The sequence below is a fragment of the Zalophus californianus genome, chromosome 6 (genome assembly GCF_009762305.2).
Source record: "Zalophus californianus isolate mZalCal1 chromosome 6, mZalCal1.pri.v2, whole genome shotgun sequence".
Taxonomy (NCBI): domain Eukaryota; kingdom Metazoa; phylum Chordata; class Mammalia; order Carnivora; family Otariidae; genus Zalophus; species Zalophus californianus.
In genome coordinates this window covers 95029001-95048956 of record NC_045600.1, presented here as the reverse complement: position 1 = coordinate 95048956, position 19956 = coordinate 95029001, and the positions used below count along the sequence as shown (strand labels likewise).

General features: G+C 37.3%; 1 protein-coding gene and 1 pseudogene across 12 annotated transcripts in view; one reads left to right on the top strand and one right to left on the bottom strand.

Moving 5' to 3' along the window:
• UNC13C (unc-13 homolog C) overlaps nt 1–19956 on the bottom strand; it is a 650938-nt gene that overhangs the window by 505852 nt on the left and 125130 nt on the right. The gene's annotated exons all lie outside the window — the stretch shown is intronic.
• On the top strand, nt 5456–5802 carry LOC113910155 (annotated as a pseudogene).

Below are 19956 nucleotides of genomic sequence, written 5' to 3'. Positions count from 1 at the left end.
CCCCACAAACAGGTGGAGAGGACAGGAATCACATTCTAGGTAAATGAACTGGAAGCCTGCACCCATATTCCAGGTTCTCTTATTCCGTATATCAGATTTCCTCCCAGCCGAATGTATAAAAGCAAACCACCCCAGTATCGAACAGCCACATGGAATGCTCCCTCTTCTGAATTTGCTGAGGAGTGCCTCTGTCTACAGAGTTGCTTGAATCTGTAGTGTTCCCCATAGCAGACTCATTCTCCTGTAATCACTAAGTTAACCTCTGGAGAAAAATCCAGCTGACTGTGTATTTTTACCTCTTTAACCTACTGCTGCTAGTTTTCAGTCAAAATAATAGAAATGGAGAGAAAACATCAAGTTACAAATAAGTGAAAGACAAGTCCCTTTCCTTTGATTACGATAATTCTTACCTAGTTTTGGAGGTAAATCTACATTCTGTGGTGAGGTGGGGGAGGAAATGTGGTATAATTTGAGACTTGATATCAAATCTACTACATACTGGATAATTTTTTCTTCACCTACATTGAGATTTTAAGTTAAAGGGTTTACTCAAATACATTTATGGTAGAAATAACAGAAAAACTATTGTCAAACCGTTATCTTCAAAAATTTGCTACAGAACCAAAAACAAAACATGCCTGAAAAACTCTCTCTGAAGCGTGTTTTACTGTTTTACAAGGTGTGGTATCACACAAACAGTGACAGAAACCATCATTTTTTTCTTTTGCTTGTACCAGTTCTCAGTAACTTTGTATTAAAAATTCCCTCAAGACTCAAATCTTCTAATGAGAAGTCTCATTTCAAATGATGCTTTGCTCTTTTTATATAATCCTAGAATGAAAATAAAGAGGGCTTAAGATATGATCTAATATAGTCTCATGTTTCCTTAAAAGTAGACAGCAAAACCATCTGAAAGTAATGGGCATAATGCTATTTAATATAAAAGTTTGAGAGAAAATTACTTCCCGTACGTGTTGTATATCACTCGAATACCTTTTAAACTAATAGCTTCGTTCTCATTCTGTAGGAAAGCAGCGTCATTGAAAGCCAATTCTCCTCCAGTTCTCAGTTGGGTTCCAAAGTTGGATTAATACCATAAATTTTAAAGACTGCCTTATTTTACTGCCTCTCTGCAGATTGTGAGCTCCTTCAAAAAATGGGAAACAGGTGATCATCTTTATAACCAATTCTACATTTTTAACTCCATGTCTGGTACATACTTATATATATCAAGCAATACAAGTTTGTCAGACACTAGGTTAAACTGGCTTGGAAAGGTTTATACTGATAGTTGAATGATTATCATTTAAAATACAAGTTCTCTTTTGTTATAACCTTTCCCCTACCCTTGTAACAGGTAGTCCTTATTTTCAGTCTTATTCTGTTCAATTACTGGTATATTTAAAAATAAAAATAAAAAAATCAGGGGCACCTGGGTGGCTCAGTAGGTTAAGCGTCCAACTCTTGATTTTAGCTCAGATCATGATCTCAGGGTTGTGGGATGGTGACCCGCATTGGACTCCGTGCTTAAGCGGGAATTCTGCTTGAGATTCTGCCCCTACCCCCACTCATTCTCTCTCTCTCTCTCTCTCTCTCCCCCCTCCTTCTCTCTATAAAACAAATAAATCTTTGAAAAAAAATCAGAAAAATCAGACCATGACTTAGGCATTTAATTGTGATATGGGAAATATTTAAAATAAAACAATCAAAAATATTAGTCACACTTTTCTTTTTATGTCAATGAAAATAGGTATTTTAGTGATATATTGGCTAATTTTCTGATATTTTTCAAAAAATATATTTAATTTCAACATGGTCAATTGATGTCTACTGTATACTAACCTGTGAGCTACTTTGGAGAATTTTTCCAGGAATGCAACATCCTTCTAAAAGGATCTTTCATTATATAGTATAGGAACATATATGAGCGAAAAAAAAAATCAAGGAGAGTGCTTTTTCTGTCTCTTCTGTCTTGCCTAACTGCTACCGTTAGGACCACCCTTGATTCAACTTGCACTGCTGTCTAATGGCTATTAAACACATGTTGGGGAATATCATCAAAAAGACATGAATGAGCCTGACCTGGGAGCTGGACCAGGGCATTTGGAGGCTCCTCACCCTCTTCCCTGTCCTTAGAATGTGGGTTCCACTTACCTTTCCTGCTCCCAGAGGCTGCTCCAAGGTCATAACCTTGAGATGGTGATGTGGTGTTAAAAACACCTGCACAGTATACATGATGGAGCAAAGTTTTAGGGTCTCTTTATAAACTTTTAAGAATAGGAGGGTGGATGTGGGGATCCATTTGCCTTGCTGCCACACAAGACAAGCCTCATATGGAAGTTCCCTTTGCTTATTCAAACTCCCACCTACCAACCTGGAATGGCCTGCCTGTTTCTTTAGTCTCTACCTGCCCTGAGGACAGGGGCCAATTACAGATTGGGAAAGCTCCCAAGAGGGATGCAAACCACCAATACGCAGGCTAATTTGACATTCTGGCCAGCCTAACACTGAGTCATATAGAAGTCATCTATAAAATGTCTATTCAGAGGATGGATGGAAGAAAGGAATGACTGAAAAAAAGAAATTTGTTGGGTAAAAAAATATGAAGCCTATAAGACAGAAAGGATTAGCTTTATTTGAAAGGCTAAAGGATGACTTCTCTGCTAAAATTAAAGAAAATAAGAGAAAAAGAATGTGTGTGACACGATGTTTACATGCTACTTTTATTCTAAGCAAGTCCATCACAAGCCATTCTGTTAAGCTTTCAAATCTACAATACTTCTGCAGCAAATCTGAAAATATTTGTACTTGATGTATTTTTTAAGGGTTAGAAGAATTTAGGTGGTCCTTAGGGGTACTTCAAGTTCTTGTTTTAATATTTATTCACTTCCAGATGACTGGAAGACCAATAATTCATTTTTATAAGAAAGGAAATTATCAACTCTGACAAATCCAAATTCTAGGCTTCAGATCCTGCTCTCTATATATCATCGCCTAATACTATAAACATGAATCTCAGAGGTCTTATAATTCTTTCTCATTTCAAGTGAAGGCAAATGCTTCTGAAATGGATTCACTACATTACTTATATCTGCTGAGTCAAGGTATCTGAAAATACTGCTATATCAACAAATAGAATTATTATAGCTCATTACAACTACACCATGAAGGATGACTCTAGTACCTACTGCAGTCATTGCATTTCAAAACAAAGTATCTATCTGGTGACCATCTATACTTGGGTGAGATCCAGGCATCTCCAATTCAGTAAGTTTAAAAACAGAACTAACCTATTGTTCTGCTAATCTTACTCCCACAATCTCTTTGTGTAAAAGGATGGTAATGGCTTCCATCCAGTCATGAAGTCAAAGCCTTGAAGTCATCCTCAACTTTCTATTCCATTCATTCCATTCACCCCCAAATTCAGCTAGTCACTAAATTTGGTTGAACCATCTCCTAAACCCCTCTCACACTCACAGTCTTCCAACCCAGTTCTATCACTGCCATAGTTCAGATTTTCATGATTTCTGAAACAGTATGATTTTCCTGCCTCTGGATTTTCATCACAAACCAGTAGAAGTGTCGTAGAGGGTGTTGTTTGATTTCAAGCTTTCCATTCCTTATCCATGTGAGGGCTTTATGATACAACATTAAACTTCTGTTTAAAAATGAATTGGCCAAGGGCGCCTGGGTGGCTCAGTTGGTTAAGCAACTGCCTTCAGCTCAGGTTCTGATCCTGGAGTCCAGGGATCGAGTCCCACATCAGGCTCCCTGCTCTGCGGGGAGTCTGCTTCTCCCTCTGACCCTCTTCCCTCTCGTGCTCTCTATCTCTCATTCTCTCTCTCTCAAATAAATAATAAAATAAAATCTTTAAAAAAAAAAAATGAATTGGCCAAAACATGTATCTCTTCTCCCTTTTGTCACTTAAGTGACAAAGATTAAAACATATAAAAACTTCAGAATCGAGGAAGCTACACGAAAGAACCTGAAGTGTCAATTTATTCCGAAGAACACTTCACAAATTCCAGACGATAAAGTGATGGGGGCAGGGGTGGGGAGGCAGCAAGGAATATAAGGAGCTGAGAAAGGAGCTGAAAGAGAGAGAATGATTTACTATCTGAATACAGTATTTGGACCCCTAGATCATATTCACCACCATGCACAGTCAAGCTGTCACTGCCTCAGGAAGGAGACCCAAGGTTTGTTCTCATGAGAAATCTGAGAGGTATGGACCCCAAAACTCCAGAAAAATGGTGAGAATGAGATAAAAATAGCAAAGTTAAATAAAATCCTATATATGAACTATTGAACTATCAGACCCCTTGCTCAATTTACTTCTAGAGCCACAAAAGCAGGCAAATGCCTCCTCAAAACTATTTAATTTAAGTGTTGAGAAATATAGGTGAGAAAATTTTCTTAGGAATCAGAACATGAAGAAAAGGGCAATGCAAAGATAAATTTAGAGACCAGTCCTGGACGTCCACTCTCAAGTTAAAACAATTCCACAGAGAAGAACAAAGAAATCTGTGGAAAATTAATAAACTCAAGAACTTTAGGGGGAAAAAAAGTTACTACAGACAAAAACATCTCCAAATATGAATATGCTCCCTCCCCCCACCAAAAAAAAGTTTTAAAAAAAGTGACTGTTGTATGGATTCTTCTCAGAAAGTTATTGACCTCCACAATTACAAAGAGCTATTCCAAAGAGAGAGAGAGAGAATCCAGGCAGCATATAAAAACAATAAAGGGAATTCCCAGGATGGTTGCCAATGGAAATCCCAGGAAGAGTGATGAAGCAGGAATCCCAAGCAATGAACCCAGGAGCAATAATACTGATAGTTTTCTGATAGGTATAATGGTGCATCATGTAGGGAAGAAATGATTGGGGCATGGAAATTTAAGCAAATGAATGAACAAAGCAATTGATAATTCTAGATAAAATAAAAGATGTTCAAGTAAATACGTTTAATAGAAGGATTCTCTTGGGTTTATAGTAAACTATATTCATATCATGGTAAACATAAATGAGAACCATTTTAATAAAAATGTGAAATATACAGCAATGGGAGGGTGAGTAGAGGAGAAATATGTTGAAGAGTTTAACACATATCAACCATAAAATCCACTAGATAGTTACTAATATTGAGAACGAAGGGACAGCATTTTAAGCCATTATTCTGATATACGGAAGCCAAGATACTTTTGAGAGGTTGCTGTGAAATAAAGTTCTTAAAAGTAAGGTCTATTCTAATTCCATTAAATGTCTTTTAGATCATGGGTTAAAACAATACATTCTTGAGCTCCATATTTTTGGAGAAAGAAAAGTGCCCTGGATGCTTTCAGGACTCTTGCTCTTTTGTGCACAACACAAATCAAGTGAGGGATGAAGGAGGAAAATCCCCTGGATCTCTGCAGGATTAATTTGTTCAAAAGAAATAACAGAAAACTACTCAACATGCAAAAGTCTTCTGAAGAAAATGAAGGAAAACCACAGAATATGCTAAAGGCCAAGGCAGACTGCTCTTTGGAAGATGTACCAAAGGAGCAGAAGGAAATCCTCAACCTTCCAAAGAAGGTGTAAGCAAGGAAGCAGAAGGAAATCTTAGAGGAGGACTGACCCGACCTGACTGGGGGTTTAAAGAGGACATTCCCAGGAGCCATTTGGACCTTGAATTGATAAGAGGCACAGATGAGTTGGAAAGACTTAAAGGAGAGATAAGAGTAAGAAACAAGGTTGTGATGATGCACTGGAAGCAAAGGCATTCATGCAGTCATCCTTATCCTCTGTGCTTTAGGCTTTGATTTGGGGGGGGGGGGTCGGATATTAAAATCTGGCCCTTGCTTTCTTTCTGTTAGCATTTTCTGATATATCTTTGATCTTCATTTTACTTTTAATCATCTGGTGAAATTTTGTTTTAGGGAGTTTGCTTGGTACTAGAATCTCATCAGATTTTGTATTTTGACCCACTCTCCAGGTCTGTTTTTCAATTGGAAAGTTTCATACACATATGCATGAAAATGTATTCATTCTATATTGTAAAGTAAAACATAACGGGTTTCATAGCAGTATATTTGGTGCCAGTTCACATATGTAGAATTAAATCCCAAGTACTGTGTGCACATGCATATATGTATACACACATATATCAAAAACTTAAGTGCTTATTTCTGTGTGATGTGAGTTCATTTTGCTTATATGTATTTTTTCATGAACACATGTCACATACACATGCAAAATTAAAGTTTTATAAGTAAGAATCAAATAATTTGCAGCCATCTTATAATGGCAATGTAGCACTTAAACTCTTGACGGAAGAACTATGAAAAAAAAATGTAAACCTCAAGCTACCTTCGGATCTCTTAGCCAGAGTAATAAAACTGAATTATTACAGAAAAAAAATAAAATACATTCTCTGAATATGTAAACTTTAATGATAAATTAGGCCAATTTTGTTGAATTATAATTCCTCCAACCAAGACTTTTACTTCCCTAATAGGTTTAAACCCTTTATAAGCAGAGACAACAACTTACATGTTTTTCTAGTAGTTGATATTTCCAGCACTCTTCATTCATTTGTGTGGATTTCTATTTCTTTGTAATAGGATTTTGCTGCTTTCTGAGGGACTTCCTTTAACATTTCTTGGATTGGGGTCTGCTAGTGTCTATTACACTCTAGCTGCTTTTAAGATTTTTTTTTTTTGCAGAGGTATAAAAAAACAATCAAACTTATACGTAACTATAAAAGACCCCAAATAACTAACACAATCCTGAGAAAGAAGATTTCAAGCTATCATTATAAAGCTGGGGTAATCAAAATAGTGTGGTGCTAGCATAAAAACAGACAAATAGACTAATAGAACAGAATCAAAAGCCCAGAAATAAACCCATACATATATGGTCAATATTAGTTTACCATATATGAGAAGAAAGCCAAGAATACTTAATGGAGAAAAGACAGTCTCCTCAATAAATAGTTCTGGAAAAATGGGATATTCACATCTGGAACAATGAAACTAGACCCTTATCTTACACCACCCACAAAAATTAACTCAAAATGGGTTAAAGACTTAAATGTGAGACCAGAAACCATAAAACTTCTAGAAGAAAAGTGAAGAAGAGAGCTCCTTGACATGGGTATTGGAAAGGCTTTTGGATATGACACCCAAAGCACAAGTAAAAAAATATAACAAGGGCAAGTACATCAAACTAAAAAGCTTTTGCATAGCAAAAGAAACTATCAACAAAACTATCAACAAAACTATCAACCTAAGGAATGTGAAAAAAAATTGCAAACAATTTATCTGATAAGGCATTAATACCCAAAATACATAAAGAACTCATACAGCTCAATAGCAAAAACCAATCCAATTTAAAAATGGGCAAATGGAATCAAAATGGTGGAGTGGAAGGATCCTGAGCTCACACGGACATACCAAAACCTACAATTACATATAGAACTATCTCTGAGAACAAACTATAGAGGAACAGATTAAAACCAATTAAGGAAATAAAGAAAAAGCACATTGAGATGGGTAGAAGGGGCAGAGACAGTTTTGCCAATAACCACATCTCTGGTGTGACAACACACAAGCAGGAAGGCTGAGGAAGAGGAGTTGCAAGTTCCAAACTGGTCTTCAAAGCCCTAGGGACAGGCACTCGGAAGACAAACACCTGTAAAGTCGGCCTTGAAAACCAGTGGGGTTTTTCTTCAGGAGAGCTAGATAGAGGGCAGTAGGAAATGGAGACTCCACCCAAGCACCAGAGATCCTCCCAAGCAGCTCCCTGCCCCAGCGCTTTTGGCAGGCACCATCAAAAAGCACCAGAGACCCTCCTAAGTGGCTTCCCACCCTAGTGCTCCTGGCAGATAGCCTTGGCTGCCACCAGAGCCCATCCCAAGCACCATCATCCTGGGGGTCCAGCACCACACTCTAGAACACCTATAATAGTCACAGCTGAACCTTATGGCAAGCCATGCAGCATGCCTAAGACAGCTGCAGCCAGGCCTCTCAGCTAGATGGAACAGAGGTCAGTTCTGCTCACCAGCTGGTCCATAGCACTTGTAGCCAGACCTTGCAGACAGCCATGCCAGAGAACAGCTCTGCACACCAGATTCCACACCAGTTGTGAACCAGCCACAATAGAAGAGTGTACACAGGCCACACAGGGGATAATCCTGGGGTACCTGGCTTAGGTCCCCAGGTGGATTTGTGCTATTGGGCCCCACAGGACACCTTCTGCATAAAGCCAGTCCTTCAAGACTGGGAGAGCTAACTGATCTACCTAAATCACAGAAACAGAATTAGGCAAGATGAGGAATATGCCCAAATAAAAGAAAAAGACAAAATCTCAGGAAAAGAACTAAATGAAATGGAGATGAGCAATACCAGATAAATAGTTCAAAGTACTGGTTATAAAGATGATCAATGAACTCAAGAATGTATGAACATAATGAGAACTTCAACAAAGATAGAAAATATAAAAAGAACTAATAATAGCTGTAAAATACAATAATTGAAAAATACCATAGAGGGAATCAATAGCAGATCAGATTAGCAATCTACAAAATAACATAGTAGAAATTAACCACTAAAAACAGCTAAAAGTTGTTATGAGGATATTTTAAGGGAACTCTGGGTAACATCAAATATAGTAGTATCAACACTACAGAGGCTTCAAAAGGGGAAGATAAAGAGAAAGGGGTCAAAAACCTATCTGAAAAAATAGCTGACAAATTCCCTAACCTGATGAAGGAAAGAGATACCCAAGCCTAGGAAGCACAGAATCCAAAATAAGATGAATCCCAAAGGGACCTGCAGCAAGGCACATTATAATCAATGTGCCAACAGTTAAAGAGAAAATATTAAAAGCAGCCAGAAAAAAAAAAACTAGTTATAATATACAAGGGAGCTCCCACAACATTATCAGCTGATATTTTAGCAGAAACTTCACAGGCCAGAAAGGACTGGCATGACATATTAAAAGTGCAAAGTACTGGGGCAACTGGATGGCTCAGTCAGTTAAGTGTCTGACATCAGCCCAGGTCATGATCGCAGGGTGCTGGGATTGAGCCCAGCAACAGGCTCCCTACTTAGTGAGGAGTCTGCTTATTCCTCTGTCCCTCCCCCTGCTCACTCTCTTGCTCTCTCAAATAACAAAATATATATATTTTTTTAAAAGTGCAAGGTGCTAGAGAACAAGAGCACAAGTGCAAGAAAAAAAACTTCCAACCAAAAGTACTAAATCTGGCAAGGTTATCATTCAGAATTAAAGGAGGGATGAAAGAGTTTCTCAAAGGCTACAAGTTCATCAACACCAAATGAGCCTTAAAAAATGTTAAATGTACTCCTTTAAACAGGAAAGAAAAGGCCATAATTAGATATTAGAAAATTATGAGGAAAAAAGTCTCACTAGTAAAGATAAACATATAGTAAATGTAGTAGACCTATCACCTACACAGCTACTACAAAAGTTAGAAGACAAAAATAGTAAAAATCATCTAGATGTATAATAATTAGTTAAGGAATACACAAAATAACATCTAAAATATGACATCAAAAATATAAAGCATGTTGGGGGAGTAAAAACGTAGTGCTTTTAGAATGCACTTGGACTGGGCGCCTGGGTGGCTCAGTCGTTAAGCGTCTGCCTTCGGCTCAGGTCATGATCCCAGGGTCCTGGGATCGAGTCCCACATCGGGCTCCCTGCTCAGCGGGGAGCCTGCTTCTCCCTCTCTCACTCCCCCTGCTTGTGTTCCTGCTCTAGCTGTCTCTCTCTGTCAAATAAATAAATAAAAATCTTTAAAAAAAAAAAAAGAATGCACTTGGACTTAAGCAACCATCAACTTAAAATAGACTGCTATATGTAGGATATTATATATAAACCTCATGATGACCACAAACCAAATACTGGAAATAGATACACAAAAAATAAAGAGAAAGGAATACAGATATAACACTAACTCACCAAATAATAAGGGAAGAGAGCAAGAAAGAAACATAACTACAAAAACAATCAGAACAAAATGGCAGGGAGTATGTATCTACTAATAACTACTTAAAATGGAAAGGGACGAAATGCTCCCATCAAGAAACATAGGGTGGCTGAATTTTAAAAAGACCCATTTATATGCTGCTTACAAGAGACTCACTTCAGATCTAAAGACACATAAAGAAAATAAATAGAAAAAGACATGAAAACCAAAAGAAAGCTGAGGCAGTTATATACATGACAGAACAGACTTTAAAATAAAGATTGACAAGAAAAAAAGAAGGGTATTACCTAATTATAAATCAATACAAGAAGATTTAATACTTATAATTACCTATGTACACAACATAGGGGTATCTAAATACATAAAGAAAATATTGACATAAAGAGAAATGGACAGTATAAAATAGTAGGGGGCTTTAACACCCCACTTCCATCAATAGATAATTCACCCAGACAGAAAATCAGTAAGAAAACAGTGGCCTTAAATGACACAGTAGACTAGATGGACTTATATACATAACGTTCCATCTGAAAACAGAATACATTCTTTCAAATGCACATGGGGCATTCTCCAGGACAGATCACATGTTAGGCCACAAAACAGTTCTCAATAAATTGGAGAAGACTGAAATCATATCAAGCATCTTTTCTGACTACAATGGTATGAAACTAGGAGTCTCTTACAAGAGAAAAGAAACTAGGAAACAAAACAACAACAACAACAACAAAAAACAAGGATAAACATACTACTAAAACAACTAGTAAGACCACGAAATCAAAAATACTTTGAGACAAATGAAAATAAAAACACAACAGTCCAAAATCTGTGGGACACAGCAAAAGCAATTCTAAGAGAGTTTACAGTGTTATACAGGAGTACTTCAAGAAACAAGAAAAATCTCAATCTATCATTATACCTAAAGAAACTACAAAAAGAACAAAATCCAAAGTTAGAAGAAAATAAAGATGAGAGCAGAAATGAATGACTAAAAAAATAAGTAAAAAGATAAAAGCTGCTTTTTTCTGAAAACAAACAAAACTGACAAACTTTTAGCCAGACTCATCAAAATGAGAGAGGGCCCAAATAAATAAAATCAAAAATGAAAAAAAAAAAGTTAAAACTGATACCACAGAAATACAAAGGGTAGTAAGATACTACTACAAATAATTATATGTCAACCAATGGGACAACCTAGAAGTGAATAAATTCCTACAAACATACAATCTTCCAAGACTGAATCAAGAATAGAAAATCTGAACAGAATGATTAGTAATGAAATTCAATCAGTAATCCAAAAACTCCCAAAAGTCCAGGACCAGATGGCTTCACAGATAAATTTTAAACATTGAAAGAGTTAATACATATAACTTCTTAAACTATTTCAAAAAGCTCAAGAGGAAGTAATGCTTCTAAACTCATTCTATGAGATCAGCATTACCCTGATACCAAAACCAGACAAAGAGGAAGAAGAGAAAAGAAAAAAAGGAGGAAAAAAAAAAAAGAAAACAAAAAAATAAAATAAAATTACAGGCCAATATCCCTGATGAACACAGACGTAAAAATCCTCAGCAAGATATTAGCAAACCAAATTGAAAAATACATTAGAAAGGTCATACACCACAATCAAGTGGGATTTATTCCAGGGATGCAAGGATAGTTCACTATCTGCAAGTCAATTGATATGATATAATACACATTATGATAATATACCACATTAAAAAAGAGGAAGATTAAAATCAAGCACATCAACAGAGGCAAAAAAAGAACTCGATAAAATTTAACATCCACTTATGATAAAACCTCTCAACAAAAGGGCATAGAGAGAACACACTTCAACACAATAAAGGACATATACAACAAACCCGTATTCATAACTGACAGTGAAAAGCTGAAAGCTTCTTCTCTAAGACCAGGAACAAGATAAGGATGTCCACCCTTACCACTGTTATTCAACATAATAATGGAAGTCCTAGTCACAGCAATCAGGCAAGAAAAGGAAAAGGCATCCAAATTGGGGGGTGGGGGGGGAGTAAAACTATCTATTTGCAGATGGCATTATACTAGATACAGAAAACCCTAAAGATTCCATCAAAAAAATATTAGAATAAATGAACTCAGTGAAATTGAAGGATACAAAATTGATACACAGAGACCTGTTACATTTCCATCAATAATGAAGTAGAAGAGAAATTAAGAGAAAAATCCTGTTTACAATTGTATCAAAATACCTAGAAATAAATTTAACTGAGGAGGTGAAAGACCTGTGGTCTGAAAACTATGAAACACTGATGAAAGACATTGAAAACAACACAAACAAAAGGATATACCATGTTCATTGATTAACTATCATTAAGATGCCATACTATCCAAAGCAATCTACAGATTCATACATTACCTATCAAAATACCAATGGCATTTTTCACAGAACTAGAATAATCCTAAGATGTGTACTCATACTCATCAGAAGTGGACTCATAAATACAAAGAATAATCTGGTGGTTGCCAAGGGGGAGAGCAGTGGAGGTATGGGCAAAATAGGACAAAGGAATTATAAGGTACAAACTTCCAGTTATAAAATAAATTCGACACGTGATACAAGATACAGCATACGGAATTTAGTCAACATGTAACAACTTTGTATGTTGACGGATGTTATGTTTACCCTGATCATAATGTATATAAATGTTGAATCTCTATGTTGTACACCTGAAATATAGTATTGTATGTCAACTACACTTCAAAAAAAAAAAATAAACAGTAAAAGATCTGAACATTTTTCCAAAGAAGATATACAAATGGCTAACAAGAAACACGAAGAGGTGTTCAATATCGCTAGTCTTCAGGGAAATGCAAATCAAAATCATAACAAAGTATCAGCTCACATCTGTTAGAATGGTTATCAAAAAGATAAGAAGACAGCCAACACTGGTGAGGACGGGGAGGAAAAAGAAACCTATGCACTGTGGGTAGAATGTAAATTGGTACAGCCACTATGGAAAACATATCGAGGTTACTCAAAAAATAAAAATAGAACTACCATATGACCTAGCAATTCCACTTCTGGGAATATATCCAAAGGAAATGGAAACACTATGTTGAAAGCTATCTGCACCCCCATGTTCATAGCAGCATTACCACCAATAGCCAAGATATGGAAACCACCTAAGTGTCTGCCGAAAGATGAACAGATAAAGAAGTTGTGTGCTTATATACATACAATAGAATATTATTTAGCCATAAAAAAGGAAATCCTGTCAGTTGTGACAACACAGATGGACCTTGTGCTAAGTTGTATAATTCAGAAGATGACAAATACTCTACGATGTCCTTATACATGGAACCTAAAAAACAAACCCAAACTCCTAGAAAAAGATCAGATTTGTGGTCACCAGAAGGGCAATGGGATGAAGGTGGTCAAAAGATACAAACTTTGTTTTAATAAGTACAAGGGATGTAATATATAATATGATGACTATAGTTAACACCACTGTATGGCATATATGAAGTCTTTAAGAGGAAATCCTGAGTTCTTTTTATATACATATATGAAATACTGGATGTTAACTAATTATGGTTTTTTCACACTATATAAAAGCCAAGTGATTATGCTATCCCACTTATACAGTGTTGTATGTCAATTATATCAAAATTTTTTGAAGTTAAAAATTCAAATACATTAACTTAGGGAAAATGAAATCTTTATAATTTTGAGTCACCCTATGCAAGAATGGGAGGTGTCTTTTTATTCAAAATGCATTTTTGTTGAAAAATGCTTTTGAGTCTGTCAGGAGTGTCAAACTACATTTTAAAATTTATTTTCAATTATCTTAGGGACTATATGAGTTTTTAGTAATATAACATGCAAAAGAGATAATATACACCATATTCTATGCAGAAAAAAGACAAATATCTTAAATGCTAATATGACTCCTATAGTTTTTAAAAAAAAAAAACCCTGTAGCCTGATTGACCAATGCCTTTGATGAAATTTTAACAATGTCAGCTGTAGAAGGATGCTTTGGGCAGCCAGAAAATGCCAGAAATACAGAATTATTTCTTTCTTGGCTCTTCCTCTCAGGGCTCTGCAGGGAGCCAGATCTTTCCCACCTAAACCATAAAATTTCTTGAAAGAGAAATAGCTTCCCTCTTCTTGAAGAGGGGGAGTGGGAGGCTGATATAAGCAGCAGAGTAAATGATCTGAGATAAAAATCTTTCAGGATAGAGTGGAGGAGAAAAAAAAGATTAAGTTTTGTAGCCATTGTAATGGAATAACCAGACACTGGATAGACTGAAAAAAATTTACACATATACACGCACCCTCTTTGCTCTCACACACATACACAGAGTACAGAGGATGACAGAAGAAAAACTGATCAAGACACAGAACAAGGTTTGAGGGAGAAAGCACAGCCACCCTCGATAGAGGATCTTTAGCAAGCCCCTGGTGTAAGTAAAGCCAAAGTACCTGGATACGTTAGACTTCTAACTGTAATGTTTATTTAGAAAATTCTGTCCATTGCTGATACTTGTTATTTTGAAAATATTGTTTACTGCAAGTACCAGACTGAGAACCTAAAATGGTTATATGAAAAAAAAAAATGCAAATCTGGTTACTTCCTACTTCCCATTAAGCCCCTGGTTCAGAGACGGACAGACTGCAGCTAGTCCATCTACACCCATTCTACTGGCTGAGTGATACTCCTAATGGATGGGGGGGGGTGCCTCCAAACCTCACCTGTAGGTCAGGCATAGTGAGATTCAGGGGAGCTCGGCAGGTCTAGCTACAAAGATCTGAAATTGTATAACTCTTGGGTCAGGGGACCATCCCAAGAATCTGACCTCACTTCTAGATCCAAGTTGACTCCCAACTTACTCTGTGACCAAAGACAAACCCTTGCTGTGCCTTGTTTTACCTTTTTGATCTGTCAAATGAAGATGACACCTGTGCTGCCTACTCTACTAGCACTGCATAAAGTGAGATTATTAACATAAAAATACATTAAAAAGAATTAAAAGCACTAAAAAGATGAGGGACTCGAGAGTGGGTTGGTGCACTGTTTTCCAGCACTTGCCAGTGTCCTAATTAGGAAGAGAGGGAAGAACTAGACAGCTTTCGAACACATATGTCATGGATCAAAAATATTTTCAGTGGCTGAGTCACTGTGCTGACCACGGTTGTATTATGTTAGACATTTTATTTATTTTTTAATATGTTTTATTGTTATGTTAATCACCATACATTAGTTTTTGATGTAGTGCTCCATGACTCATTGTTTGTGCATAACACCCAGTGCTCCACGCAGAATGTGCCCTCTTTAATACCCATCACCAGGCTAACCCATCCCCCCACCCCCTCCCCTCTAGAACCCTCAGTTTGTTTTTCAGAGTCCATTGTCTCTAATGGTTCGTCTCCCCCTCTGACTTACTCCCCTTCATTCTTCCCCTCCTGCTATCTTCTTTTTTTTTTCGTAACATATATTGCATTATTTGTTTCAGAGGTACAGATCCATGATTCATCAGTCTTGTACAATTCACAGCGCTCACCATAGCACATACCCTCCCCAATGTCTATCACCCAGCCACCCATCCCTCCCACCCCCATCACTCCAGCAACCCTCAGTTTGTTTCCTGATATTAAGAATTCCTCATATCAGTGAGGTCATATGATACATGTCTTTCTCTGGTTGACTTATTTCACTCAGCATAACACCCCGAAGTTCCATCCACGTCATTGCAAATGGCAAGATCTCATTCCTTTTGATGGCTGCATAATATTCCATTGTGTATATATGCCACATCTTCTTTATCCATTCATCCGTTGATGGACATCTTGGCTCTTTCCACAGTTTGGCTATTGTGGACATTGCTGCTATAAACATTGGGGTGCACATACCCCTTCGTATCCCTATATTTGTATCTTTGTGGTAAATACCCAGTAGTGCAATTACTGGATCGTAGGGTAGCTTTCTTTTCAACTGTTTGAGGAACCTCCATACTGTTTTCCAGAGGGGTTGCACGAGCTTGCATTCCCACCAACAGTGTAGGAGGGTTCCCCTTTCTCCACATCCCTGCCAACATCTGTCGTTTCCTGACTTGTTAATTTTAGCCATTCTGACTGGTGTGGGGTGGTATCTCATTGAGGTTTTGATTTGTATTTCCCTGATGCCAAGTGATGTGGAGCACTTTTTCATGTGTCTGTTGGCCATTTGGATGTCTTCTTTGGAAAAATGTCTGTTCATGTCTTCTGCCCATTTCTTGATTGGATTATTTGTTTTTGGGTGTTGAGTTGGATAAGTTCTTTATAGATTTTGGATACTAGCCCTTTATTTGATATGTCATTTGCAAATATTTTCTCCCATTCTGTCGGTTGTCTTTTGGTTTTGTTGACTGTTTCTTTTGCTGTGCAAAAGCTTTTTATCTTGATGAAATACCAAGAGTTCATTTTTGCCCTGGCTTCCCTTGCCTTTGGTGATCTTTCTAGGAAGAAGTTGCTGCAGCTGAGGTCGAAGAGTTGCTGCCTGTGTTCTCCTTTAGGATTTTGATGGACTCCTGTCTCACGTTTAGGTCTTTCAACCATTTGGAGTCTATTTTTGTGTGTGGTGTAAGGAAATGGTCCAGTTTCATTCTTCTGCACGTGGCTGTCCAATTTTCCCAACACCATTTGTTGAAGAGACTGTCTTTTTTCCATTGGACATTCTTTCCTGCTTTGTCAAAGATGACTTGACCATAGAGTTGAGGGTCCATTTCTGGGCTCTCTCTTCTGTTCCACTGATCTATGTGTCTGTTTTTGTGCCAGTACCATACTGTCTTGATGATGACAGCTTTGTAATAGAGCTGGAAGTCCGGAATTGTGATGCTGCCAGCTTTGCTTTTCTTTTTCAATATTCCTCTGGCTATTCGGGGTCTCTTCTGGTTCCATACAAATTTTAGGATTATTTGTTCCATTTCTTTGAAAAAAGTGGATGGTATTTTGATGGGAATTGCATTGAATGTGCAGATTGCTCTAGGTAGCATTGACATCTTCACAATGTTTGTTCTTCCAATCCATGAGCATGGAACGTTTTTCCATTTCTTTGTGTCTTCTTCAATTTCTTTCATGAGTATTTTATAGTTTTCTGAGTACAGATCCTTTGCCTCTTTGGTTAAATTTATTCCTAGGTATCTTATGGTTTTGGGTGTAATTGTAAATGGGATCGACCCCTTGATTTGTCTCTCTTCTGTCTTGTTGTTTGTGTATAGGAATGCCACTGATTTCTGTGCATTGATTTTATATTCTGCTACTTGACTGAATTCCTGTATGAGTTCTAGCAGTTTTGGGGTGGAGTCTTTTGGGTTTTCCACATAAAGTATCATATCATCTGCGAAGAGTGAGAGTTTGACTTCCTCTTTGCCGATTTGGATGCCTTTGATTTCTTTTTGTTGTCCGATTGCTGTGGCTAGGACTTCTAATACTATGTTGAATAGCAGTGGTGAGAGTAGACATCCCTGCCACGTTCCTGATCTTAGGGGAAAAGCTCTCAGCATTTCCCCATTGAGAATGATATTTGCTGTAGGTTTGTCATAGATGGCTTTTATGATATTGAGGTATGTACCCTCTATGCCTATACTCTGAAGAGTTTTGATCAAGAAAGGATGCTGTACTTTGTCAAATGCTTTTTCTGCACCTATTGAGAGGATCATATGATTCTTGTTCTTTCTTTTGTTAATATATTGTATCACATTGATTGATTTGCGGATGTTGAACCATCCTTGCAGCCCAGGGATAAATCCCACTTGGTCGTGGTGAATAATCCTTTTAATGTACTGTTGGATCCTATTGGCTAGTATTTTGGTGAGAATTTTTGCATCCATGTTCATCATGGATATTGGTAATTCTCCTTTTTGATGGGGTCTTTGTCTGGTTTGGGGATCAAGGTAATGGTGGCCTCATAAAATGAGTTTGGAAGTTTTCCTTCCATTTCTATTTTTTGGAATAGTTTCAGGAGAATAGGTATTAATTCTTCTTGAAATGTTTGGTAGAATTCCCCTGGGAAGCCATCTGGCCCTGGGCTTTTGTTTGTTGGGAGATTTTTGATGACTGCTTCAATTTCCTTAGTGGTTATAGGTCTGTTCAGGTTTTCTATTTCTTCCTGGTTCAGTTTTGGTAGTTGATACATCTCTAGGAATGCACCCATTTCTTCCAGGTTATCTAATTTGCTGGCATAGAGTTGCTCATAATATCTTATAATTGTTTGTATTTCTTTGGTGTTGGTTGTGATCTCTCCTCTTTCATTCATGATTTTGTTGATTTGGGTCATTTCTCTTTTCTTTTTGATCAGTCTGGCCAGGGGTTTATGAATCTTGTTAATTCTTTCAAAGAACCAGCTCCTAGTTTCGTTCATCTGTTCTATTGTTCTTTTGGTTTCTATTTCATTGATTTTTGCTCTGATCTTTATTATTTCTCTTCTCCTGCTGGGTTTAGGCTTTATTTGCTGTTCTTTCTCCAGCTCCTTTAGGTATAGGGTTCGGTTGTGTATTTGAGACCTTTCTTGTTTCTTGAGAAAGGCTTGTATTGCTATATGCTTTCCTCTCAGGACTGCCTTTGCTGTATCCCAAAGATTTTGAACAGTTGTGTTTTCATTTTCATTGGTTTCCATGAATTTTTTTAATTCTTCTTTAATTTCCTGGTTGACCCATTCATTCTTTAGTAGGATGCTCTTTAGCGTCCATGTATTTGAGTTCTTTCCAACTTTCCTCTTGTGATTGAGTTCTAGTTTCAAAGCATTGTGTTCTGAAAATATGCAAGGAATAATCCCAGGCTTTTGGTACTGGTTGAGACCTGATTTGTGACCTAAGATGTGATCAATTCTGGCGAATGTTCCATGGGCACTAGAGAAGAATGTGTATTCCGTTGCTTTGGGATGGAATGTTCTGAATATGTCTGTGAAGTCCATTTGGTCCAGTGTTTCATTTAAAGTCTTTATTTCCTTGTTGATCTTTTGCTTAGACGATCTGTCCATTTCAGTGAGGGGGGTGTTAAAGTTTCCCACTATTATTGTATTGTCAATGTGTTTCTTTGCTTTTGTTATTAATTGCCTTATATAATTGGCTGCTCCCACATTAGGGGCATAGATATTTACAATTGTTAGATCTTCTTGTTCGATAGACCCTTTAAGTAGGATATAGTGTCCTTCTTCATCTCTTATTACAGTCTTGGGTTTAAAATCTAATTTGTCTGATATAAGGATTGCCACCCCAGCTTTCTTTTGGTGTCCATTAGCATGGTAAATGGTTTTCCACCCCCTCAGTTTCAATCTGGGGGTGTCTTTGGGTCTAAAATGAGTCTCTTGCAGATAGCATATCGATGGGTCTTGTTTTTTAATCCAATCTGATAGCCTGTGTCTTTTGATTGGGGCATTGAGCCCATTTACATTCAGGGTAACTATTGAAAGGTATGAATTTAGTGCCATTGTATTGCCTGTAAGGTGACTGTTACTGTATAGTGTCTGTGTTCCTTTCTGGTCTATGCTGCTTTTAGGCTCTCTCTTTGCTTAGAGGACCTCTTTCAATATTTCTTGTAGGGCTGGTTTTGTGTTTGCAAATTCCTTTAGTTTTTGTTTCTCCTGGAAGCTTTTTATCTCTCCTTCTATTTTCAGTGATAGCCTAGCTGGATATAGTATTCTTGGCTGCATATTTTTCTCTAGTGCTCTGAAGATATCATGCCAGTCCTTTCTGGCCTGCCAGGTCTCTGTGGATAGGTCTCTTGCCAATCTCATGTTTCTACTATTGTAGGTTACAGATCTCTTCTCCCCAGCTGCTTTCAGGATTTTCTCTTTGTCTCTGAGACTCATAGGTTTTACTATTAGATGTCGGGGTGTTGACCTATTTTTATTGATTGTGAGAAGGGTTCTCTGTGCCTCCTGGATTTTGATGCCTGTTTCCTTCCCCACATTAGGGAAGTTCTCTGCTATAATTTGCTCCAATA